Below are 27500 nucleotides of genomic sequence, written 5' to 3'. Positions count from 1 at the left end.
CTTGCACTCCCAGAGGTCATCTCTTATACCCTACAGTAGCCATATTAACTCTGAAATGGCTGTAGTGGTACTAGCCTGTGTCTATATGATATCCACCACTTACTTTGGGTTGTGGCCACTGACAGAGCTACTTCAGCAGGAAGACAGTACTCATGCCTCCAATGAGCACCAGCATCCACCACCACCCCTATGTGTTCCACCTACGGGGCTTGATGCAGATACTGATGCTTGTTTGTAGATGGTGTCACACTACCCTGACTGCAACTGTCAGTAGTAACCTGTCCTTCCTGTGTGGTGTGTGTGTCTTCTGGGTGTCTGCAAGCACAAAAGCTGTGTTTGTGGTCTGTATAAGGTATCCAGTGTTCACATTCCTTAAGTGCACCCCCCCCCCACACACACACACACACAAATACACACAAACACACACTCTCACTCTGTACTCCTTGACCATGCCAGCTTATCACTTCCATTATCAAGTGGATCAGTCTCAAAGTGGTGGTGTCAAGTAAAGAATTACCTGTGAACACAGCAAAACACAAAATCCTATGAAAGTAAAACCCAACACCAGTACATCAAATTCAGATGCACTAGTACTAATGTTTACAGACAAAACAATGAAATACCATATCTTGTGCAGGTGGCCATGCAGGAAGAATCCAAGATGTTCCTGTATAACTCAAATCACACAGCTTTACTAAGCTGGCCAGTGAGAACTGTGGCAAGGTCAAGTAAGTATACTGTTACACAAGTATACTGCCGCATACCCGGGGCATCTCCTATAGATATTCTTGGGCCATGATGAAGCTCTGCTTCAATATCCATCACCAGACTGTGGAACCATGAAGATATGTCACTGCCTCTGTCATTGTCCAGAAACTCCTCAGTTTTTGTCAGAGGTGGCTGAACCAACAGCTCACTTCATGTCAACCTATCTCCCATGCAGCATTAATTTCCACCATAAAATCTTTCCAGGCACAGTCTCATTAGGCTTGGTTGGCAACATCCTGCCCAAAAAGCCATTGCCCATGGAGACAGAAAGCATGCAGTAGCATTTCATTCTCTTAGTCTAAGAACTTGGCTTTATGTACAGTGTTCTCAGCAGAGTCACTGTTGTTGCTTCACCTCTCCTTATTTGGCATTGTACTGCAGGCATTACTAGCACACAGGTAATAACTACTCCAAATAACCCCTAACCAAACTGTATTCTCCCTTGTCTATATATCATGTTGGTGGTATATGAGATACTCATACATATCCAAAAAGACAATTTCTACAATGTCAGGCCTATAACAATGCTGACAACATCCCCCCACCTTCAAAATCTTAAGATACTCAGCCACCACACTGGCAGGAGTGTTTCCTCTCATTGTTAAAAATATTTGCAAATGTGCTATACTTATAAGGTATACACCAGTGAAATTGTGTGCCATCATGTCCCGTTACAAGGCAGGCCTGAATGTCTTAACATATGCTCTGAGTAATTGCTGCTGGGTGTGTTTCCATTAGGCCAAATATTCCTTCAGCACAGCACTGTCCTAGCCTTCTAGTACTACTCTCCTTCCCCCATTCAGGACTTCATAAAACTACTTCCAGTACTAATGTAAAAGATGTAGCTATACTTGCAAGAGTCAAGCTGAAAAAGTAGCACTTACCATAAATAATCTTTGATCTGAAGGCTCTAAGTAATCACTTAGCTGGTAGCACCAGTAACAATGTTTGACTGTGCAGCTCTACAAAGATTTCAGTAGCATGATGAGGATCGTTGCTACATCCTCATACTTACATCACACAAATTCGGGCCTCTTACCACAGTGAGTTTGTAAATAAGGGCTTGCTTCCACAAGCTTTCTGATTCACTAAGTCTGTGTATCATGCCAAAAGGCTCAGCTTTGTCACCCATTTGCGTGAGTGTCATGCACATGCCTGTATAACTACAAAGCACACTGAACTTGTTTGACAGTGTGGAAAGTGAATTGGGGATTAAAACCCCCTTCACAAATCAATATGTGAAGGCTGGAGTTACCCCATCATACAAATCATACTTCTGTAGGAGTATGTGCCTTTCATATCAACACTGGCTGCCACATTTAACACCTCAGCTGCTATACTTAATTAGGGTAACATTGGTATGTTAAAGTATCTGCCCTGCCACTAATCATTCTACTGATTTAGTCAACATTGGGCAATCTATTTCACAAGAAAAATGCATGAAAGTGAAATACCAGCCATTATTTTGTGGTTGGGCACCTGTAGAATGGCTATTTTTTCTGAGGACATTGATATCTGCAGGGCAGCAAGTGGTACATACAGGAAACCAAAATCTTGCTGGACATGCTGTATACATGCCACTATGGCGATTTGCTGGGGAATCTTCCCAGTCTAAAATGGATACCTGACACTGTCTCACCAGGTTTGTGACACAGGTCTCTGGCATCCCTAGAACTACTGAGCAGTGCAGAAACCACTACAGTGACCTAATACACCATCTAGACCTTTGTCAATGATGGGAAGAAGAAGTCAATGAAAATGCTCTAGACGTGTCCTTAAAGTAGGTTATTTATTTATTTTTTTATTATCACCTGTAAGAAACCTATACAATTAAGTGTGCAGTACAGCAATGATTTTCTTTTCTCTTACAGCTCCAAAGGCCATTGTAGAGAACAGGGGTCAGTGGCAAGGGAGGATATAGCACCTTTCTGATGGGGGTATAGCTGATTATTTGCGTAAAAGTATTAAATAAAGGTAAATCTAAAAGATGCGTACATTTGACTGTACTAAAAACATGCAACATATGCTGCTGTTCATCTATATATGTGTAGGTATATATGCCAAGATAACAGATATCAATATCTATATTAATATATGTGTATAAATGTATATATGTGTGTGTGTATATGTATATATATATATATATATATATATATATATATATATATATACACATATACACATACACATAGACAGACACACACACACACACACACACACACACACACATATATATATATATAGAGAGAGAGAGAGAGTGAGATAGAGATAGATTTACGTGTGTGAGTGTGTGTATGTGTGTCTCTCATCAAATGTCAAATGCTCATAATAAGAGAAGTAAGAAAGAAAGATCATTTTATTTATTTATTTATTTATTTTACATTTGTTTACCGGGAAAATCTGACTGGACACAGGTTCTTTTTCAGTAATGGCCCGGGGAGAAAAGCTCCAGTTTTAAGAATTACACACATTTAGAAAAATAAAAAGATATAAGACAGCAGAAGCAATAGTTACATAGTGATGAACAATACTGTTCTATAGAAATAAACAATACACCTTGCATTTTACATGAATATTTACAATTTGACTGAAATGAAACACGGTATTCAAACATTTACATTTTGCATCATACTCGAGTATATACAAGAGAGAGTCTAGTTTCCATACAGCTGAGGTACAATGTTGGTTTAAGACAACCCACAGTGAACATTTTGAGTGAAAGAGAATGAGATTAGGCTTATCCAGGACAGCTGCAAGAATAGAGCCAGGTGTCTATTGTGTGTGATTTTAGGAGCTTTTTAAACTGTATTAAAGAGCAGTTGGAGGTTATTGGGTTGGTAGTTTATTCCATATTTTAGGAATGGAGTTTGAGAAGAGTGATTCCCCAGGTGAGTTGTTAGCTTTGGTAATGTCTAAGAAGAGTTTGTTGCTAGAATGGAGGGATCTAGAAGAGGTGTGTGGTTGTATACGTTTTTGGAGAGCAGGGATTTTATCTGATAAGTGCAGTATTTTGTGGGCAAAGGTAAATTGGTTAAAGTGCAGTAACTGATGCAAGTCTAGCCACTTTACTTGTCTAAGAGATGTACAGTGATGTGTCCTGCATGAGTGTTGGGCATTTGAAAGTAGTTGGTGTGTGTGCAGGTGGTCCAGGAATTGTGTATGAATGACTCCCTCGAGGATTTTAGGTAGGGGTGACAGGATAGCAATTGTACAATAACTGGTAAGTTCTGTTGAATTACCTCCTTTATGTAAAGGTAGAATGTGAGAAATTTTCCAAATGTCTGGTACAAGGCTCTTCGATAAATTTCTGTTTGTGAGTTTGGCAACTGGGTATGCTACTGCTTCAGCTGCAATTTGCAGAAAGTCTGCAGGGAGGTTATCTGCTGTAAAAGTGGTTGGTTTCAGTTTTTTCAGTAGTTTTTTTATGGTATCAACAGACACTGGGTGTAATGAAAAATGGTTTGTACTATTTTGGAGTTGGTGCTTTGCAGGAGTGTGATGTGGGCAGGATTGTTGGAGATGCCCTGAGAATTTGCAAGGGTTTGCACAGTTTCTGTAAAGTAGTTATTGAATTGGGTTGCTATATTGTCAGAGCTGTTATTTGTTGATGGAGCAGGGGATGCCAATTTACCTGGCATTAGTATATTATTAACTGTGGTGTAAAACTTTTGAGAGTTATTGTAGTGTTTTTTCTGGATATTGTGATAGTAGTTGCTTTTATCTATTGTTACTAGTTTCTTGGCTTTGTTTTACTGTTCCAAGAATGTTTGTTTTGCAATTTGGGTTTTATTTTTATGCTACTTTACCCATGCCTTGTCTCTAGCCTTGAGCAGGGATCTACATTTTGTCATTAGCCATTGTGCATAGTTAGCCTTTACCATGATGGTTCTAGGGGTTGCATGACAGTTTAGTGTATCTACGAATGTGGTGTTGAAGGAGTCTACAGCTTCTTCTATGGGTAGGTGCCTTAGTAGCTCCCAATTGCAGCTTTTTAGAGTGGATATGAACTTGTTGGGGTTGAGGTTTTTTTGCCTCTAATTAGGCGGTAGGTGGTTTCCTTAGTTTGATGAGGTTTGGGTTCTGAGAAGGAAGGTTGGCTTTTGGTCACTGAAGCCTTCAGGGAGACAGCCTGATTGGGAATCTAGAGTGAGATTGTTGACCAGAATCCAGATGAGGATAGACTGACATTTGGTAGCTTTGTCAGTCCATGTGGGAGATGTAATGAGTTGTCAGAACCCATGGTCATTAATTTGGGATGTTGGATTCTGACAGGAGCAATTGAGCCAGTCAAAGTTAAAGTCACCCATTAGGATTGTTTCCTGTGGGAGGGAGTTAGAGATCATGTCTAGTATTTTTTCTAGTGTGGGAATATTGTTTCATGGTGGGATGTAACCTCCAATGATGTTGATGTGTTTCTTGGGGTTAATTTTTAGTTTTGCAAAGCTACATTCTGCATTTTCAAATTCAGGGATGTTTAAATTTGGGTCTATATTAGAAGATTGAATGTTTAGGTGATCAAACACCTAAACATCCATCTTCTAATATCGAAAGCAAAAAAATGTCAAATGGCTGATTTAATGCAGGGAAAGATTTCCTTTCCCTTGGCTGTTCACCGGATTTTGCCATTTCCATGCTGTTGAACAATCTTGGAGTTGGTATATTTAGTTAGGGGGTGGGGGAACAGCCCCCCACATGGGGGGTTGTGGGGGGTGAAGCCCCCCCACTTAGTTTGGATGTAAAGTTTTTTTTTACTGGCCGACATGCGTATTTCCCTGGGGGGGGGGTTGATATTCTTAGGTTCGATATTAGAAGATCGATGTTTAGTTGTTCGATCACCTAAACATTCGATCTTCTAATACAGACCCCTTAAATTTGAATAGTCCAATATTAGGTGATCTTTGAATAAGAATGCTACTTCCTCACCCCTTTTGGTAATCCTGTCTTTACGAAGCATATTGTATTTAGGGGCTATGATTTCTGTTGCTGTTATTGTCAGGTTTTAACCAAGTTTCTGTTAATAGTACAATATCAGGAGAGTAGTGGGAGAGTAGGGCATGTAAATCATGAAACTTATTTGCTATACTTCTTACATTCATATTAAGGAGCAGAAGGGAAGACTTTTTTCTCTGTAATACTAGTCCCTGTTTGTTTGTGGTGGGGCTGTTTACTATATTGTGAGGATACATGGGACAAGGATTAGAGTGAATGTCTCCAGAGCAGTTTAATTGTTTAATAATATATAGCAGGAGTCTGGTGAGCTTGTTTTGAAGTTTGGTAGGTTTTTGACAGGCTTGGGATATGGGTGCTAGAAGCTGGAATTTCTTTTTATGGTAATCTATGTGGCTAGTGTTGAAAAGAGAGGGTGCTATTGAATAGTTTAATGTATTATTTGAGTGGGATAGTGTTCAGGTTTGTCAGGGAGTGGGTTGGTGGATTGTAGTGGAGTATAGTATCAGATGAGGGAGTATAGACGCAATAGCACTGAGATAATGGTAATGTAGAGGGTTTTTAGGTGTAAGTTTTTCTTATTAAGGTGAAGCATTTTTGTACTGTGATATTTTAGAGTTTAAAGGGTTTAGGGTGTATAATGATTTGTGGCTGATAATTTGTGTGAGTAGTGTTTTGTGTGTTACTAAGAGGATTAAGAATTTATAGGGGGTTGATGTAAGTACTGATAGCTGATAAGTAACGGTGGTGGTTTGCTTTACTTAGGTGGAGTTTGGATTCTGATTGGCTGTTGGTATGATAGTGTGGCTTGTTAAATACAAGTTTAGATGAAGTGGGGTGGTTGGGAATGGAGGTAGGGTAGGGGAGCAGAGTGAGTGGAGTGAAAGGAGCATGCTAGAACTGAGCTGCTTAATTGCCAAGGAAAACAATCAGTAAACCAGAAGGCAAACAGTAAGTAAAGACTGCTATGTTTATGCTAGATATCAAGGATGTCACACTGGTCAGTATGTAAGCTTATGAAGGTAGTAGTCTGATCTTCAGCACTATGCCCTCAACACAGTTAAAGGGTTTAGTTAATAAGAAGTAAAGAGTAAAGCTCCTAAGCAAACATGCTATGGGGTTCGTGGGGGAGCACCTGGTAACATTTTAGACTGAAACTGAAATTATCAAGGGACTTCCAAGATGGCTGTGCATTGAGTAACAGTTTAATTCCAGCTCACCCAGTGTGAAAACAGAAACTCAGCAGAGAAGGCCAGTAGACTTGTGTTTATGGGTAAATTTTAGTAACTGGATAGTAAGTGTACTGCTTGGATGCCAGGAAAAAAGGAAATACAGAGGACTTGGAAAAACTCAGCTACTAAAAGTGAGGAAGAAACACTGAATGGGTAAAGTTTTGCAGGTGCTCAGCAAAAAGCAATGCAATCTCCAGACATGAATTCCAGTAATCTACAGGAGGATACAAGACAACTGCACACAGACCTGGTTACAATAAATGAAACACTGATGGAATATATAAACACAAACAACAAAAGGTTATAAAACATGCAAGGAGCTTTAAACAGATATTCAGATGAGATAATAAAGCTGCAAAACTTAGAGGCTGAGATGAAGAAAAGGCCGGCTAAATATGAGATAGCTCAGGAAGAGATATTTAAAAAAATAATAGAATTAAAGGACAGAGCACATAGGGAAACTTGAGATTTTCAGTTATACAAGAGAAGCTGGAAGGAACAGACTGTATTAATTTTATGAAAGCACAAATAAGCAAGTGGAATGGTATTCCACATCAGGAGTTGCTAGTTGAAATTGCAATTTGTGTTTATGCTCCAAACCTGGGTATGAGAAAGCAACCTAGACCTTTAATAGTAAAGGTGCAGTCCTACCAGTAGAAGGAGTTGATTCTGACAAAAGTGTGGGAGACAGAAGAGTGTGAAGAATAATTACTCATTGTACACTAGACAGAAGAGGAGCAAATTTACTCCACTATTCAGATTATGTCAAGACACATGTGTTAGATTCAAACTTCTGTGCCCAGCTATCTTCAAGGTATTCTTCCCTGGAGGGACAAAATTATTTTTGATGAAGTATGTGGTAAGGAGAAAATACAAATGTTTGTCCAACAAAAATAAGCTGTAAAACAGAAAGGGATTCTGCTTCTTGTTCTTCTAGTAATAAAGACAACAGAAAGACTGTACCTATGAAACCTTATCCAATGTTTCAACTGAAAATGTTGGAGAGAAGGAAGGGAGCATGAGTGTTGACTAGAGGATTCAAGACTGTGTTCAAAATTAAGCAAATACAGGATTTGGGAGATGGAGATGAACAGGAATAAAACTAGTAACTTAATGTGTTTTTACAATTCAATAATTATATTTGTGAAATATGACAGAAGAAAACTTGGAAATAGTGTACTTTTTCAGAATTTGTTGGACTTGTGGGGGACTCTAAAGCATGTCATTAATGTTCAGAAAAGTGCTATGGGGAGTGGGAGGAGGAGGGAGAAAGTTAACTGTAAGTAAAGATTTTTTCTTAAATAGTACTATTTTTGTGGTGTGTGTGGTTTTCTTTACTTGCTATAAAGTAAGGTTTTCTCAGTTATTTTTAAGTGTAATAGGGATTGTAAACAGGTGCTGCTGTTCTTTTTTTCTTTCTTTCTTTTCTTTCTCCCTTTTTCTTGTTCAGTTTTAAGAAATGTAGGCACTGCAATGTAAAAGAAAAAGACTGGTTAAAAAAGCATGACAAGAGAAAAATTAATGTGCTTTTTCTCATTCTTGCATAGGGGAATGAATGGATTAAGGACCTTAGATTGATTTGGTAACAAGTTTTAAGAGAGAGCAAGTAAATGAAGAATAATATTGAATATTATGAGGCTTTTTCTAGCAAATACATGTTTGTTGAGTAGCAATTATGCAGCTGATCTTCATATTTCCATGGAAACAGTCTGATAAGAAGAAACTATCTGTTTTTATCCTATGTCTCTAAGGAGGCAATATGATTATGAGAAACTGGCTACAGTCTGGTGGATAGTGATTGGCTGAGGGGAAAAAAGAAAAGAGATAATGGCTAGGACATAATGTTCTCTGAAAGTATTCAGGGGTTTTCCCATCTGGGAGATCTATAAAGCTAAGACAAAACCAATTAGCACTTAGTAGAAGCACAGGCTGCAACATGCATTTTAACATGCATAACATTTCTTTTAGGTTAACTCAAGTCTGTAAGTATGGCTGACAGTTGGGACTTTTGTTCCTATTAGGAGCGTAAAGACTTCAATATTTGAAGATGTACATAGTTTTGTCTGTTAGTATTAAGTTAATAGTTTTTTGTGGGGGTATTGGGCGGTGTTTGTTTTTTTGTTTGAAGGCTTTCAATAAAACAAAAAGTTTTGTAAGATGTGACATAGGCTCAAATGGATATGACAAGAAACACCTGTATAAAAGTTCAACCTGCCAAACAGTTTATGCATGTAACACAAAAGCTGTAACTACTAATTTAACAAAGAAGGTGTTATACATAAAAGATGGAAATAATAATTTTTTATGAAATTATGCTTGTGTTCTACCATGGTGTGGATGGGAGGAGAAATGGGGTAGGAGTTATCCTGAAGGAACAGTATGTCAAGAGTGTTTTAGAGGGAAAAAGAGTATCAGATAGTGATTTTTGTGATGCTGAAAATTGATGGCATGATAATGACTGCTGTTAGTGCATATGCTCCACAAGTTGGTTGTGTGATGGATGAGAAAGAAACATTTTGGAGTGAGTTAGATGAAGTGGTGGAGAGTGTGCCTAAGGGTGAGAGAGTTGTGATTGGAGTGGATTTCAATGGGCATGTTGGTGAAGGGAACAGTGGGGATGAAGAGGTGATGGGTAGGTATGGTGTTAAGGAGATGAATGCAGAAGGTCAACTGGTATTGTATTTTGTGAAAAGGATAGACATGGCTGTGGTGAATACATATTTTAAGAAGAGGGAGGAGCATAGGGTAACATACAGAAGTGGAGGAAGATGCACATAGGTGGATTATATGTTATCCAGTCTGCAGGAGATTAGAGACTGCAAATTGATTACAGGGGGAAGCGTAGTTTGGCAGCATAGGATGGTGGTCTGTAGGATGACATTGATGATCAAGTAGAAGAGGAGGAGAGTAAGATCAGTGCCAAGGTTCAAATGGTGGAAGTTGAAAAAGGATAACTGTATGGTGGAGTTCAGGGAAGAGTTAAGACAGGCACTGGATGGCAGTGAAGAGCTACCAGATAGCTGGGCAGCCACAGGAGAGGTGGTAGGGGAGACAGCTAGAAATGTGCTTGGTGTGACATCTGGGCAGAGGAAGGAGGACAAGGAGACCAGGTGGTGGAATGAAGAAGTACAGGAGAGTACACAGAGAAAGAAGATGGCAAAGAAGAATTTGGATTGTCAGAGAGATGAAGAAAGTAGACAGGAGTACAAGGAGATGAAGCATATGGTGAAGAGAGAGGTGGTGAAGGCTAAGGATAAGGTGTATGGTGAGTTGCATGAAAGGTTGGACACTAAGGAGGGAGAAAAGGATCTGTATTGATTGGCTAGACAAAGGGACCAACCTGGGAAGGATGTGCAGCAGGTTAGGGTGATAAAGAATAATGAGAGAAACATACTTACAAGTGAGGAGAGTGTATTGAGCAGATGGAAAGAGTACTTTGAGGGGCTGATGAATGAAGAAAATGAGAGAGAGAAGGTTGGATGATGTGGGAGTAATGAATTAGGAATTGCAACAGATTAGCAAGGAAGAAGTAAGGACAGCTATGAAGAGTCTGAAGAATGGAAAGGCTGATGGTCCAGATGACATACCTGTGGAAGCATAGGGATGTTTAGGAGAGATGGCAGTGGAGTTTTTAACCAGATTGTTTAACAGAATCTTGGAAAGTGAGAGGATGCCTGAGGAGTGGAGAAGAAGTGTATTGGTACCAATTTTTAAGAATAAGGGTGATGTGCAGAACTGTAATAACTACAGAGGGATAAAACTGATCAGCCACAGCATGAAGTTATGGGAAACAGTAGTGGAAGCTAGGTTAAGAAGGGAGGTGATGATTAGTGAGCAGCAGTATGGTTTCATGACAGGAAAGAGCACTGCAAGCATGATGTTTGCTTTAAGGGTGTTGATGGAAAAGTATAGAGAAGGTCAGAAGGTGTTGCATTGTATTTTTGTGGACTTAGAGAAAGCATATGGCAGGGTGCCTACACAGGAGTTGTGGTACTGTATGAGGAAGTCTGGAGTGACAGAGAAATATGTAATAGTGGTACAGGATATGTATGAGGGAAGTCTGACAGTGGTGAGGTCTGTGATAGGAGTGAGAGATGCATTCAAGGCGGAGGTGGGATTACATCAAGAATCAGCTCTGAGCCCTTTTTTATTTGCAATGGTGATGGACAATTTGACAGACAAGATCAGGCAGGAGTCCCCATGGACTATGATGTTTGCGGATGACATTGTGATTTGTAGTGAGAGTAGGGAACAGATAGAGGAGACCATGGAGAAGTGGAAATTTGCTGTATAGAGGAGAGGAATGAAGGTCAGTAGGACTAAGACAGAATATATGTGTGTGAATGAGAGGGAGGACAGAGGAATGGTGAGGTTGCAGGAAGTGGAGTTGGTGAAGGTGGATGAGTTTAAATACTTGCGATCACCAGTTCAGAGTAATGGTGAGTGTGGAAGAGAGGTGAAGAAGAGAGTACAGGTAGGGTGGACTGGGTGGAGAAGAGTTTCAGGAATGATTTATGACAGACGAGTACCAATAAGAGTGAAAGGGAAGGTCTGTCTACAAGATGGTAGTAAGACCAGCTATGTTATATGAGTTAGAGCCAGTGACACTGATGAAAAGACAGGAGTCAGAGCTGAAGGTGGCAGAACTGAAGATGTTAAGATTTGCATTGGGTGTGTCAAGGATGGACAGGATTAGAAATGAGTATATTAGAGGGTCAGCTCAGGTTGGACGGTCTGGAGACAAAGCAATAGAGGTGAGATTGTGTTGGTTTGGACATGTGCTGAGGAGGAATGCTGGGTATATTGGGAGAAGGATGCTAAGGATGGAGCTGCCAGGTAAGAGGATAAGAGGACGGCCTAATGTAAGGTTTATGGATGTGGTGAGACAGGACATGCAGGTGGTTGGTGTGAAAGAGCAAGATGCAGAGGACAAGAAGAAATGGAAACAGATGATCCGCTGTGGTGACCCCTAACGGGAACAGCTGAAAGAAAAAGAATATGATGCTTTCTGTAATATCTTTAAATGTCAATGATCTCACAGATAAATACAAAAACGAAAGAGTAGTGAACTATATTAAAAAATGTAGAGTGGAAATAGTTATGTTACAGGAGGCACACTCAGAAAGAACTGAACATATGAATTTGATAGAGAAAGGTTTTCAGGGTGGTTATTCAGCGGAATACCTGGGACAAAGGAAAAGAGGAGTACTTATATTAATTGCAAAAGGAGCTCCAATAGTGATAGAAGATGATATAAAAGATAATAATGGTAGATTTGCAGTGCTAAGGGGTGACTGACAAGAGAGGAGGATTACACTGGCATGTATTTATTTATATTCTACCTAAAACTGCTAAAATGGAACTTAAGAAAATTCTGGGAGAAATAATCAGTTTTCAGCAAGGAATATTACTTATAGGTGGGGACTGGAATGTGACTTGCAGCAATGAAGATGTGTCTGGGGGCCCCAGAAAGGAAGGTATAACAAAGGAGGGTAGATTTTTGAAGATATTTATAAAGATATTTGGCATGGAAGATGTGAATTTAGTAATAGGAGTTTGGAATGAATTTATATATTCTTCACCAATATATAAAAACTGGGCTAGGATAGGCAGAATTTACATTTCCCAAGAACATGTGCATTTAATTGAAGGTCTTGATATGCACCCAATAACTATTTCAGATAACTAAAATAAAAACAGAGCGTAATGAAATAAAAAGGAAACAAAAGCACTTTCCTACCTATCTGTTGAAAAGAGAGAATTTTAAGGAGTGAGTAGTAGAGATTATTCAGGAGCTAATAGACAGGATAGAAATTTCTTCTGAAAATATAGCTAGGAGTGGGATAAAATTAAGGTGGAGTTTAAAAATAGGGTGGAAATAAAAGAAAGGGAGCTATGGTTAAGAAGTAACAAGAATTATTTTGAGGGACTGACAAATGTTAAAGTATTGTAGAATAGGGGGAATCTCACAGAACAAGAAAAGGATCAACTGCAGAATCAGAATGCTAATCAGAAAATAAGGGATTACCTTGAAAATATCCATGAGTTTAGAAAGATTGCTGTTAAGCAACTGTTTTTGTATAATAACACTAGAGGACAAAAACCTTTAGCACAACGACTCAGGCAACAGAAAGTAGAAAGGGCTGTACCTGTAGAGGTATTAGAAATATTTTGGAAATTATATGAAAGTCTGTATAAAGCAGAGAAATACGGAAATCAAGAAAAGATACAAATGGAAATGTTTATGGAAGAATTAAATATGCCAAGGTTAGAGAAAAATGAGGCTCAATTACTAATGGTTAGGATAGGAGGAGATGAGATAAAAATGGTGATGTATAACCAATCTACAGGAATGTCCCACGGAATAGATGGTATTCTTCTGGAAGTTTGGAAACTAGGAGGGAAAAAAACTGATAAAGATCTGGAAGGTTTTGTTTAACAGTATTTTAAGAGGAGAAGTAGTACCAACATCCTGGAAGAAAGGAGTGGTAGCTGTAATTCCAAAAGAGGGTAAAGATCCATCAGATCCAACTTCATACAGGCCCATTTCAATACTAAACCATGATTATAAAGTGCTCATGTCTATAATGGCTGAAAGAATGATGAAAGTAATACCAAAACTGATAGATATGTATCATTGTGGTTTTGTATAGGAGAGGCAAACATTTGACAACATTAACAGAAAATTGATGATCCAGAGGGAAGCAGAATCTAAGAAAATACCATTGTTGTTGGTGGGTCTCAATGCAGAGAAAACATTTGTCAGAGAAAGCTTGGACTTTATGAGCAGGGCAATGGAAGCATTTGCATTTCTTGAAACAAAATAAGGTTTATTAGGGGGTATATGAGGGATCAGAGGTGAAAATTAAAGTGGATGGGGTCCTTTCTGATAATTTCTGCTTGAGCAGAAGAACCAGGCAGGGGTGTCCTCTTTGCCCTTTGTTATTTGCATTATATTTAGAACCACTGGCAAAGAAAATAAGGGACTCAGAAATTCAAGGATATAATTGGTGTGGTAGTCAAGAAAAGCTGGCTGCATTTGCAAATGATATTATTTTATACCTGACAAAACCAGAAAGAGACATTACAGTGTTGTAGAACATTTTGAGACAGCTTCAAATATTTTCTGGATACAAAATTAATGAAGCTAAAACAAAGGCAATAGCAGTAAAATATGTACCCACACACAAATTGGTTCAGCAATATCCTTATTTATGGGGACATGATAAAATTAAAGTATTTAGGAGCATGTATCAATAATGATTCTGGCGTAGCAGATAAAGATATAGGGGAAGAGACTAAACAAAAGATAATACAAAAACTGAGAAAATGGGAAGCTTTGTTATATGGATAGTAAGATACAAGCAGTCAAAATGTTTTTAGTCCCTTTAGTCTTATACACAGGCCAGGCATATTTTTGTCAACCAGAAGAAAAGTTATGGGTAACAGTTAATAAAGAGCTGAAGTACTTTATCTGGGAGGAGAAGGTGGCAAGAATCAAGTGGGATAAGCAGATTCTTCCAGTAGAACAGGGAGGAATGGGATTACCCAATTTGGAGGGTTATTTCAGAGCTACACAGTTAAGGATCTTATACATAGCACAAGCAGAAAACTATAATTTAAAATGGAAAGGGATGACAGTGAAACTGAGGGAAGCTAAAGAAATAAAGAGAGACTGGGATTTTGGATGCAGGCCTTTAGGAAGAATAACAATAATCATACAGAATATTATATCCATAAAGTAGTAGAGATTCTCACTACACCTTTTTAAACATACTGAAAAATATTAAGATACAACCAAAAACCCTAATACTGGGTGATTTCAACTACCCTGCCATTAACTGGGAAAACTACTCGGGTACCAACACATTTTCCAACGGTTCTTGGAATTCATAAATTCCAGTATCCTGGATCAACTAATCCATTGTCCCACCAGGGGCTCCAATATCCTAGACATGGTCATTACCAACATGGGAAATAGATGCTCCACACCAGTGGTCACCCCCTCATTGGTCAAGTCTGACCATAAGCTAATCACCCTTGACATCCACTTCCCACCCCCACCCCCCAGTAAGGAAACCTCCGTAAAAATCTTCTCCAAAGCCAACTTCATGCTACTCAAGTCAGAAGTGACAAACCTCATGACACCCATGCAGACGGGAGCTGAAAGTTCGACTGCTGAATCCTACACTAAAGCACTGTACGAGCACATCCACTCGTGCATGAATCGTGCCATCCCAAATAGAACCAAGATGCTCTCCTCCAAAAAAAAGGAAACCAATCTAAAGGTCCCCTGCCATAAACAAACTATACAACAGAAGGAAGAAATTGTTGCAGAAAAGAGGAAAATCCCAGGAAGCAAAAAACCCCCTTACCAGCCTCAGTAAGAAGCTGAGATCCCTCATTAAATCCTCCAAAGCTAGTTACGAAAATAAAATTGCCAAAGATTCCAAAGACAACCACAAAGCATTCTATAGTTATGTCAAGAATCTAAATGGCAATGCTCAGATCTGCTCTGAGCTACAACAGAATGGCATTAAATATACTGATCCCAAGGCTATTGCCATTATCCTGGCAGATTGATTTAATGCCAACTTCACCCCCCTCTCACCCCTAAAGGGCCCATGTCAATACCAAAACATTGCCAAATTCTGGAAATCATGGCCATACTGTCACTTGATGGGTTGCCAAATGGCTTACTGACAGAACCCAGACTGTAAAACTAGCCGACTTCAAATCCAGCTCCAGACAAGTGACAAGTGGAGTACCTCAGGGTTCAGTCCTGGGACCGCTCTTGTTTGGCATCTACTTCTCTGAAGTACAGGCCAACACCAAGGGACTCTGGCTAACAAAGTTCGCAGATAACTGTAAACTAGGAGCCATTATTGAATCCCTAAATGATGCGGATATTCTACAAAAGAGCCTTACAGCAACAGATGCTTCGTGCCAGAGCCATGGGCTCAAGCTTAATGCCAAGAAATGTATAGTTATCCCATTTGGGGGGCAGTACACTAAACACCGAAAGTGTGACGAGAGACTTAGGGATACAGGTGGACAGTGGACTCACCTTCTATAACCACATCACCACAACAGTCAGGAAATCCTTTTATGTGCCACACCTCATCACTAAGGGCTTTTCATCCAGAAAAAAGGAGGTCATTGTCCCAATATGCTCATCCCTCATTAGACCCATTATAGAGTACAACGCCCAATTTGGTATGTACCTCATAAGACATCTGCAGCAGCTGGAAAGGCCGCAGAAATACCTCACTAAAAGAATAACAGGCCTAAAGCAGATGCCCTATGCTGACCATCTAAAACAACTCCAGCTATACTCTGTGACATATCGTCTACTCAGAGGCAATCTCTGCTTAACATACAAGGCCATGTCAAACCCTGAGCTGTTGGACATGCTCCACTTAAAGAAATCCCAATCCCTCAGAGCCACATGCTCCAGGGATCTAAACCTTATCATCACAATGAACAAAACATGCTGGAGGAATAGGTTCCTGACCCAGAGACTCCCCATACTCTGGAATAGACTGCATACATGTCAAGCAGAGTGCCTCCTTGGCCCTCTTCAAAAGGAATCTTGATGATTGGATGGGAGATAGGAAATTCACCCCGGGGATCACATCAGTCGCCCTGCTAGACAGGGGTCCAGGGAAGTAAATATTGTGGGAAGAAATATCTAGGGAATTGTTATGGCTAGGCTTGTATAGGCCCTAGGGCCAATAGCCTAGTACCAACCTATGAACCTATGAAAGTATTTGAAGAACTAAGCCAACATGGAAATGGAGAAAAGAGATTCTGATAGGGATGACAGCAATTAGGCATATAGACAATAGGCAAGAGGGGGCTGGAATTTATTGGAGAAAACTGGCAAAGCGACCAAGGTATTGTGAGCAAATAACTAGAGAGGGAAAGATGATATTATGGGAAGATGCCAAGAATTTATTTGGACTGCAAGTTAGAGATTGCCTTCTCCATCAAGGATTGATATCTGAGTATAGGCAAATAGAAATAAATGGGGGGGGGGGCTAAATGAAAGACCAGCAATGTTAGTGCTTTTAGTAGAATCTAGAACAGAAGTTGCCATTAAAAAAGGAATAATTAGTACAGCATATAAAATATTGCATGATAACTATAAGAATCAATCAGAGGAGGTTAAAAAGGAGTGGGAAGAGAGAATGGATAAGAAATTCACAAAGAAACAATGAGAAGATATATGTATGTCTCCCAAATATGCAACAAATTCTAGAAGATTTAAGATTTTTGCTTGGAAATATTTACATAGATATTTTTATACCCCAAGTAGACTCCAGAGAATTTTTCCTCAGGTAGATAGCAAATTTTGGAGGTGTGACAGAGAAGAAAGAGGTAATTGAGAACATATTTTCTGGGATTGCAGCAAGTTGGTGGACTTTAAGGAGTCTCTGCAGGATGCACTGTCAAAAATGCTGGGTAGGCAGATTGATGTGATGGGGAGATGATTTTTCTGAGCTATGATACAGAATCAGAATTGCCTAGACATGGTAAGGCCTTGCAGTCTCTAATTATGGTGGCTGCCATAAAAGCAATTACTAGAAAATGGAAATCAAAATCTAAACCAACTATATTATAACTAGTGAATATAGTAACAGTGATATAACAACTGGAATTGGGATCCTTAGAAAAAGGTAGGATCAAACTACATAGGAAAAAAAAGGGAATTGTGAAAACAATACATACAGGGGAGGAATGAAGTTTAAAGGAGAACCACACCCACAGACTCAAAAAACATGGTTATTTCATCATGGTTTGGTGTTCCCTACATTTTAACACCACTCTGGGACTGTTTACAGTTTTTTTAAATATTTTTATATGTAATTTCTGAGTCTGACCACATGGGGTCTAGCATCTTGAAGTGATCCCGATTATTTAGTTTGTCTCTAGGTATCCCACAATGCAGTGCTTGTCTGTAAAAATTACATCACATTGGCCTCTTTCTTCCTAAAGCTCCAGTAACTGCATTGATTTTACATGCATACACTGCTGTCTTTCAGTCAGTTAGTTTTATGTTTTAAGCAAACCATAAGTTACAATTATTAATCCTAGCAAAAAAACAAAACCTTACACCTAAATACCCAACTTACACCTATGCTCAGGTCTAACTGATAGTTTTTTGAGGTCTTACCTGCCAGCTTGGTTTCACGAACAATAGACCAATCCTGGACCAGCTGGTTATGATCCCTCACCCTACATCTTACGTCACACAAGGTGATATCAGTACCCCATGTTAGAGCACCATTTTTCAAACTACTATCCTGTCTAGCCTGTCCGAGGAGTGCGTATGGCACCTGATATGTAAGTTATCTTGCTGTTTTACAAATAAGTGGTATATGCCTTGTTACTGTGTCACGTTAATAATATCTGATAGAGGTTATCTGAATACATTTGTTTACTAAATAGCTGATAGTGGTTTTCTGCAATATCTAGTGTGTTAGTTGCTGCATAACTGTTTGTATCAGGATCACTGCCTAACTAAAAGAGATATGCTAGTCGCATTTGTTTATGTGTTACTATGTTAGAATGTATGTAGATCTAGCTAGTGAGGACTTTTAGTTTTGTTTAAATTACGCCACTGGCTCTGGAGCACTGCTTACACCCTAACACATGGTGGAAGTACATAGAACTATAGTTTAACTTAAATATATGAACTAGGCACGGAGCATCACTCTAAACTGCTTCCTCGTGACTAGGGAACCACGTGGACACAATCTCCTTTCTTCCCTGATCCTCACGGTTCCTGGACTTGGTTGCTCGAGTGACCAGAGTTTCTTGGCTGGTACAAACGGATGGACTGTGTAATTCCCTAGTGGAACAACCGCTCAAGGTACTCTCGCTATACAATTTCAGCCAAGGTAGTCATCAGTCAGAGTCTCCACTTTCTACAGTTACATACTCTCTTACTGCTGGGCAAATAAGTCAATGAAACAGCCTCTTGAGGTGCACTAGCAGTATACTTTCAGCTGAGCTAGTGCTCGATGTGAAATCTCCATGGTAATTGTAAGAATTCTCTGTATTGCTGTGAGATTAATTAGGAAAATAGCCTGGCTAGGCATTTTTACAGCATAACGACAAGCTGTGTTAGACAGTAGAAGAACACCCCATACATCTGTGAGACTAACTGAGATGTAGCCTATACAGGTGTTTTCACAGAACAATGACAGTAGAAGCTGTACTTAGTAGGCAATCTCCGCTTACTTAAGTGTAATAACACAAAAGCGTTTTCACAGCATAACGACAGCAGAAGCTGTGTTTAGTAGGGTGAAGACCTCCCCGTACTGCTGTGGGATTACTTAAGAGACATTTTTCACAGCATAACAACAGCAGAATTGTGTTTAGTAGGTAGATGAACTCCCCATACTGCTGTGGGATTAATTAAGAATGATAGCATATATAGGGATTTTTACTGCATAACGACAGCTGAAGCTGTGTTTAGAAGGCAAACCTCTGCCTACTAAAGTGAAATTACGCTACTAAAGCATTCCCGCAGACTAACTACAACTGACCCACTGCTCAGTGGTGAAACCCCTTACAATAGTGACTCCAAATAATGACATGTTTTAGTTGTAGTGGAGTCTGAAACCATAGTCTACGGGACTACACTGTTGCCGCAGTCCAAGTCAGATGTTATGTCTGAGGGGGGATTGAGTGAACATTATAGTGATGCTTAAATAATTAGTTTAGGTTTCTAGTGCTTTATATCACATTAAATAGTTAATTTAGGTTCCTAGTGTTTGATTTTAATTTATAAGTAGCAATTACTGTGATTTTACAAATGTTTAAATAGCTAGTTTTGGTTCCTAGTGTTTTATATCACGTTATGTGTAGTAAATACTGTGATTTTACATATCAGCTAATTAATGTATTACATGCTGTAACTGTTCTAGAGGATTAGCGCCATCTAGTGTTCAGTTGGTTTTCAATCTCATGCCACTTTGGTATGTGATGGTATGTGATATAAATGTGTATTTTACCCTTCCTTCTCATATTCTTTCTTATCTCCTCACCTCTATACCTATCAGCCACCTTAACCAATTCACAGCCCTAATTCTCCACTAAGTGACTGTGTGTTACCTGGAGCAGCTACTGAACAGTCCATTTCAACAAAAGACTCCAGCCTACAAAATTCCATCTATATAAAAAGGTTAATAGTAGCATCTAATCTTTCCCTGTAAGCTCACATAAGGCAGGCGGCAGGTATAGTTTCCCCCCTCTACTTCCCCCTACTTACAGCGATCCTTAATTATACTTTTCTACAAGTCTTGCAATTCAACCAATATCCTCTCAGACTCATTTCCAAACCTTGTTACTACCCCTGTGGGAATCACAGTAAAGATCCCGACTACAGGGAGGCTTAATTTGCTTAAATAGAAATAGCTTTAACCAAGGTTATAAAGTACTGTAGGATGGGAAAGCAAACCATAAGTTACAATTATTAATCCTAGCAAAAGAACAAAACCTTGTACCATACCCAACTTACACCTGTGCTCAAGTCTTACACCTATGCTCAGTCGCCCCTGCTCCATTTGCCCTCACTACACTCGGGCTCACTCTGCTCCCCTACCCTACCCTACCCCAATTCCCACCCACCACAACATCAACTACATTTATACTTATCCAGTCCCTCCCCCAATCAACCAACATCCAATCCACATTCCTCCCACCCCTTAAGGATCCAACAACCAATCATATCCCTCCCAACCCCTCATACATTCATTCAAACCACTCCTACAAACTCCTGTCAATTAACAATCCTCTTTAACTATGAATACTTTCCTCTTGCAAATGACCCTACTACTCTTCTTAGTATGTACCTACCACATCACTTCTTACAACTATCCTGTACAAAACAACTTCCCCTTAACTATAAATCCACATCCAACATCTTGTCCATCCCACCCAATTACTCCCTAACAATAAACCCTACCCTATTCAATACTACTACCATAAGCTATACCCTTCTTAAACCCATCAACACCTACCCCAAATCAACTGCAACCCATAAATACATAACAATACTACAACAACTAGTGAAATTATTGCAAAAAAACCAACAACAACTCTTAAATGATGGAGATATCTACCCAAACCCAGGGCCTTATAATATAAATCCTCTGACTAAAGCACAACAGCTTCCCAAACTAACCCAAATTAATATCAGGGCAGCAAACAGACTGTTGTATCTTTCGGCTTTTCCCAGTTAGGGGTCGCCACAGCAGAACTCCGGTCTGCTAATGATTAGCAGTAGATTTTTACGTACCGAGTTACCAGCCCTGATGCACAACCTTCAATGAAGGTACACCCATTCACGCATGTCTCCACACAGAAGACGCTTTAGCTGAGAATCGAACAGGACAATGTCTTACTGTGAGGCGACAATGTTAAATCTAAATATCAGGAGCATAAACAATAAAATACATGAGCTTCATACTCTAATCTCACAATATCACCCATATATAGTCAGTTTAACAGAAACATGGCTAAAACTAACTACCAAAGATACAGAGATCCTACCACCTGGGTACAGTATCCTTAGGCAAGATAGACTGAAGAAAAAGGGCATTGGCATTGCCCTGCTTTACAAAAATGCGCTAACCATAGCTAAGACTGAGGTACCTATGCCCCCTTTGGACAAGGCAGAAATACTCTTAATTAAGCTCAAAATATGTAACAAGAAAACCATCAACTTAGTAACAGGTTATATCCCTCCAGGCAATAATATCCCTACCATGGAAACTTTACTTCAATGGCTGTCACAATCCATGCCTCAAGAGACCGTTGTATTAGGAGACTTCAATATTGACTGGCTCACATGCTCTTCCCAAGCACCCACTAATCATATCAACCTGCTTACCTTCTCTCAAGTAATCAAACAACCCACTAGATTAGTCAAAAGTAGTAAAAAAGAAACACTTTTAGACTGGATCTTACTAAATAAAATACCTTGGTCCTGCTTAGCAGGCACCCTTCCTGACTCATTAAGTGACCATCAAACTACCTTCTTACTTAAATATAATTCCCACCACCCTCAAACCCCAATACTTCAAACAATCAGGAACAAAGAACCCTTTAACCCATCTAACTTCTTACATGAGCTAAAGCAATACAACTGGTCTGAACTGTATTATCTACCCCTAGATGATGCCACCAAACACTTTAACTCCACCTTCTCAGAAATATTAAATAGGCATGCCCCTGTAAGAACTACCAGAGTTAAGGCTAACACAGTTCCATGGTTAACTAGGGAAACTAGGCAGAAAATAACAGAAAGGAATAGAGCCTGTACAGCCTAGACAAGAACCCGAAAACACAGCAAGTGTATCAACAGAGTAGAAATCTAACCAAGAAACTAGTCATGCAAGATAAAAAAAAATACTTTATTACCCATCAAAATCAGTGAACAATCATAAGAAATCCTGGGCAGGTTTAAATAGGTTAAACCACTACCCCACCCCAACATCAGGTTTAACAAAAGAAAACATAGCAGAATCATTCAATACATTCTTTGCTGAAACTATACTTGCCTTCGCACAAAAGCAACCTACTGCCAAAACTACAAGTAACCACCCTACATCTAACAACAGTCCCAGTTTTAAGCTACAACCCACCCCAACTTCCTACATAAGAAAGCTACTCGCCCAATTAAAACCAACAACACTAGGAGCAGACTCTCTGCCCAATGAATAGTTAAAACTGGCAGCAACTGAAATAGCTATACCAATCTCTATACTAATAAACGGCTCTATCTCTGAAGGCTCAGTACCCCTAATTTGGAAAACTGCCTACATTATACCCCTTCATGAAGGGGGCAATTCTTATGACATATCAAACTACAGACCAATCGCAGTCCTATCCCTACTTGCTAAAATATTAGAAAAATGTATTCGCCATCAATTAATGTCCCACCTTACTAATCAAGAACTCATATCTCAAACACAACATGGGTTTTGTCCAGGTTATAGCACAACCACAGCCCTGTTAGCATTCACAGATACCATAAACCACAACAGGAACAATGGTAAGCTTTTTTCAGCCCTTTTCTTAGACCTATCAAAGGCATTTGATATGGTTAACCATGAAAAACTCATCTCCCACTTTGTAAACCTAGGTTTAGACAACCTATCAGTCTCCTGGTTCAAAAGCTACCTCAGCAATAGGCAACAGGCAGTACTATGGAACAATAACTTGTCTCCACTCTTACCTGTGACACTTGGGGTACCTCAGGGATCTATATTGGGTCCCTTGCTGTTCTCAATTTTTACAAATAATCTCCACTCAGCTGCAAATAGTTCAACCCTCATCCAATACACAGACTATTCAACTATAATATGCAGTGCCCCTACCCTAGCAGATCTACACAAAAAAACCCAGGATAATTTTCACTCAGTCAAAAGCTGGCTTACTGAGAATGGCTTGATACTTAACCCCCAAAAAAATCAAGCTCTTACTATTTCATCCCTCACTAACTACTGCTCCTGCCTCCTCCTTCACTATCCACTCTAAAAACGGTACCCCTATTTCACCTGAATCCCATACAAAACATCTAGGTATTACCATTGATAACAAGCTAAAATTTGATATACACATACATCTAACTATTAAAAATACAAACAAAAAGCTAGGTAGTCTATACAAACACAAATCCTTCCTGACCCATAATGCTAGATCCACAATTGCTCGTACCCACCTTCTCTCGGGTCTATATCAGAACATCGAAGTTTCAGAACTTAGAATGTTCTAATATCGAACCCTAGGGAAATAATTTGCTGTTCCGAAACACATACACACAACACAAGCACACTAAACAAACAGCAATCCACACACATACACCTAAAATCTTACATCTAACCCTACACTAAACTGTATATACACCACTAACTATCCACTTACTTTAACCCAAACCCTAATCATAAGGTCCGTCACTATCGCACACTCACCTCACCTCACCCGGGCCCTAACCCTAACTCACTTACCCCGCCCTAACCCTCACGTCCACACAATCGCACACTTACCTGACCCGCGCCCTAACCCTAACTCACCTAATCCTCATGTCCAGACAATCGCACACTTACCTGAACCCGACCCGTAACGTTCCACCACAGTGCTGAAAATATCGAAGCAACAGAAACGGACAACATAATTCTTTCCCTGGGAAAAAATTAGGTTTTCTGCAGCTTCGCTATTTTCAGTGCTCACTGAATTGAGTTCGATATTAGAACATTCAAAGTTCTGAAACTTCGATGTTGTAATATAGACCCCTTCTCTCAACACTCCTGTATGCATCGCCAATCTTGACCAATCTATCCAAAACAGAAACCAACAAAATGACCACCTGCTATAATCAGATATCCAAATTTGCTAATAACAGGCTGGCTTAAACTACCAAATCTACTAATCTATAATCAGCTGATCATCACTCACAAGCTACTCTCCCAACTAAATATACCACCTTCATTAAGTAACATAATCCAACAGTACTCCTGTCCTAGACAACTCTGCTCCACAGACAATCTACTGTTAACAGTTACTAGAACACACAACCATGCTGGTGACTCCCTTAACTCTTCTTATGTGGCCAAAATCTGGAACTCCCTGCTTGCATCCATAACCCTGGAAACCTCCCTGCCTAAATTTAAAAAAATCTATCAAAAGTCACCTAAGCAACAAATGGCTATGTCCCTGCTCCACACCAGACTAACCCCAGTACCACTCCTATACTAATGCAACTCTTGGCTTAAACAATAATCTCTTGTTTCACCTGCAGAAAATTGTACACCACAACAAAAGAATGATGGTAATTTTGTGTTAGTTTGCAAAATTTATTGTTGTTTATAAACCTATTGATAACTGTATCTGTCTATGGCTTAACACTTATATGTGTTCTCAACTAGACACCCTTAGTGGACCTAGTTGAAATATGTATCTAAGGATTGTCTTTATGTCTTGTAAATTTGTCTCCTTGGAGCTTTTCTCCCCGCGTCTCCACTGAAAATGGACATGTATCCAGTTGAACTATCCCGGTTAACAAATGTAAAATAAATAAAATAAAATAAATTTCATGCTGTTCAATGACTACTTAAAACACAAACAGTGCAAATGCCACAGAACAGACTTTCAGAGTGCTTTTTACTGCCACTTTATTTTAGAATAGCTAAATTGATGTCTTTTGTGAAGCCTGATGTTTACTACTTTGACTCATTTCCCATCCCCCTCACACCTATCTTCCCTAACTGTCAAAGTGCTAAGGGTAATTTGAGCTGTTACCTGCTGTAATTGATAGCTCACAGCAGGAAACTTGAATCATGTACTGTTTCCTTGTTCTAGCCTTTACTTTCTGTATGGGTAGGGGAAGGACCAAGGAGCTGTGACATCGCAGCATGGGTGGGTTTTTAGGATGGTCGTGGTAATGTCAGTCTGGGGTGGGAATTGGCCAGAAAACTACCTGTATTCATTGGCCTTGATGACATCAATGAATTAGAGACTGCAGCAAGTTTTCCAGGGCGGGATAAAAGTTTTTTGAAAGTGAAACCATTACAGTACAGTAAGGTACTGTTCTAGTGGAGAGAAACAGCCAATTTAAAATATTGAAATGCTGTATTGTTGTTTATTCATAGAAGGAACTGTAAACAGGGAGAAAACGGACAGAGAAGTTGAGCATTTAATAATATAATCCTGTTGTTGTCCTTTAAAAGAAGTCAGGACTTAAATGAGCTATGTAATGTTTGACTAAAAACGACTGAGCAGATTATAAGTGATGTATAATGTTTGCAACTGGGAGTGTGTCATTATGGTCTGTGGTGTAAAATGCTTGCAACTAGGATTTTGTCAGTGTGGTTTGTTGTCATTTATATACATGTATGATTGCCTATGTCATAAATGATGGTTTAATAAAGATGTTTCTTACTTAAAAAGGGGGCAGGAACTGAATAATTTATGTAATGTTGTTTAGGTTATATAATATATAGGACTATATGTGAAGCATAATGTTTGTTAATTTTAATACAGTTTGATTATTTTTATATAAATGTAAATGCGCCTATGTCACAAGTGATAATTCAGTAAAGGTATTCAAAAAAAAAGAACCCGAAATGATCGAAATTAACAAAAATGTAATTTTTTTTGCAAAGGAGCAACACTCCCTGTACCTACCCCACACCCTCTGCTAATTATATATACCAGTTCCAAGATTGCACAACAGCAGAGTAAAGGCAAATTCCATGACTCCTCTGCACTGTGATCTCATACTAAAGGCTGCTGGATAAAACTCCATTGAAAAGCACATTCATTCATGTGAACATTCATTCTTATATATAGCTGCAAAAAGCATTCATTATATTGATCTGCAACTATATATATATATATATATATATATATATATATATATATATGTGCATGTGTGTGCATGTGTCTAGTTCAAAAGAATGAAAACCCACATTACCGAAAACGACATCACTGAGACAACATCGTTGAAACCTGACTTTAACAAATAACCACAATGCCGAAGGATTTCACAGGGTAAGTATTCCCTTTTCCCCACTGTAGTGCGATCCCAGAGTTGGTATATTTAGTTAGGGGGTATGGGGGACACAGCCCCCCACATTGGCAGGTGAGGGGTGTAGCCCCCCCTCCTGGGTGGATTTCATGTAGTTTGGTGTGTTTTGTTGTTAGATGGTGGCCAACTGGATATGTACCCTGTGAAATCCTTCAGCATTGTGGGCATTCATTAAAGTCAGGTTTCTGCAATGTCATCTTGGTGATGTCATTTTCAGTAATGTGGGTTTTCATTCTTTTGAAGTAAACACACACACACACACACACACACATATATATATATATATATATATATATATATATATATGTGTGTGTGTGTGTGTGTGTGTGTGTGTATATCCTGAAAGTTGATGCTTAAGCAAAATGAAAAAATACCGGAAAAACAAAAGGGTGAAAACTCCTTTTTTTTGTAGGGATGCAAACACCCCAAATTTATATATACCAACTCTCTGGTCGCACCAACTCAAAGAAATCTCCCTACAAAGTGAATCATTGCCAATTCACACTTAGAAATCGCACCAGGAGATTGTGTAGGGAAGCTGTAAAAGTGGAAAGATAAAATGTTGCATTGTTCAAACACTCAAGATCTGATCTAACTTCACCAAACCTGAATTTCATGTACAACAGATTTATAGTGATGACATCAATAGGACTTTAAACTTGTTATTGGAGTTACCTGAATTTTGTGTTATATTTAACACTATGGAGTTCCACTTCCTAAGTGTTTTCCTCAGTTTTAAATACATAACTATATATATATATATATACATATATATATATATATATATATACATATATATATATATATATATATATATATATATATATATATATATACATATATATATAAATGTAGGCAATTAAAATAGTATATTAAACTGCAGTTAATTAACAGACATAGCTGTTTTATAATAGCACATCAAATGAATGGTTATATTTACAATAAAATTTTAG

Source organism: Protopterus annectens, chromosome 7.part0 (assembly GCF_019279795.1).
Source record: "Protopterus annectens isolate FY-2018-M chromosome 7.part0, PAN1.0, whole genome shotgun sequence".
Classification (NCBI taxonomy): domain Eukaryota; kingdom Metazoa; phylum Chordata; order Ceratodontiformes; family Protopteridae; genus Protopterus; species Protopterus annectens.
Note: the sequence above shows the minus strand (reverse complement) of the source record.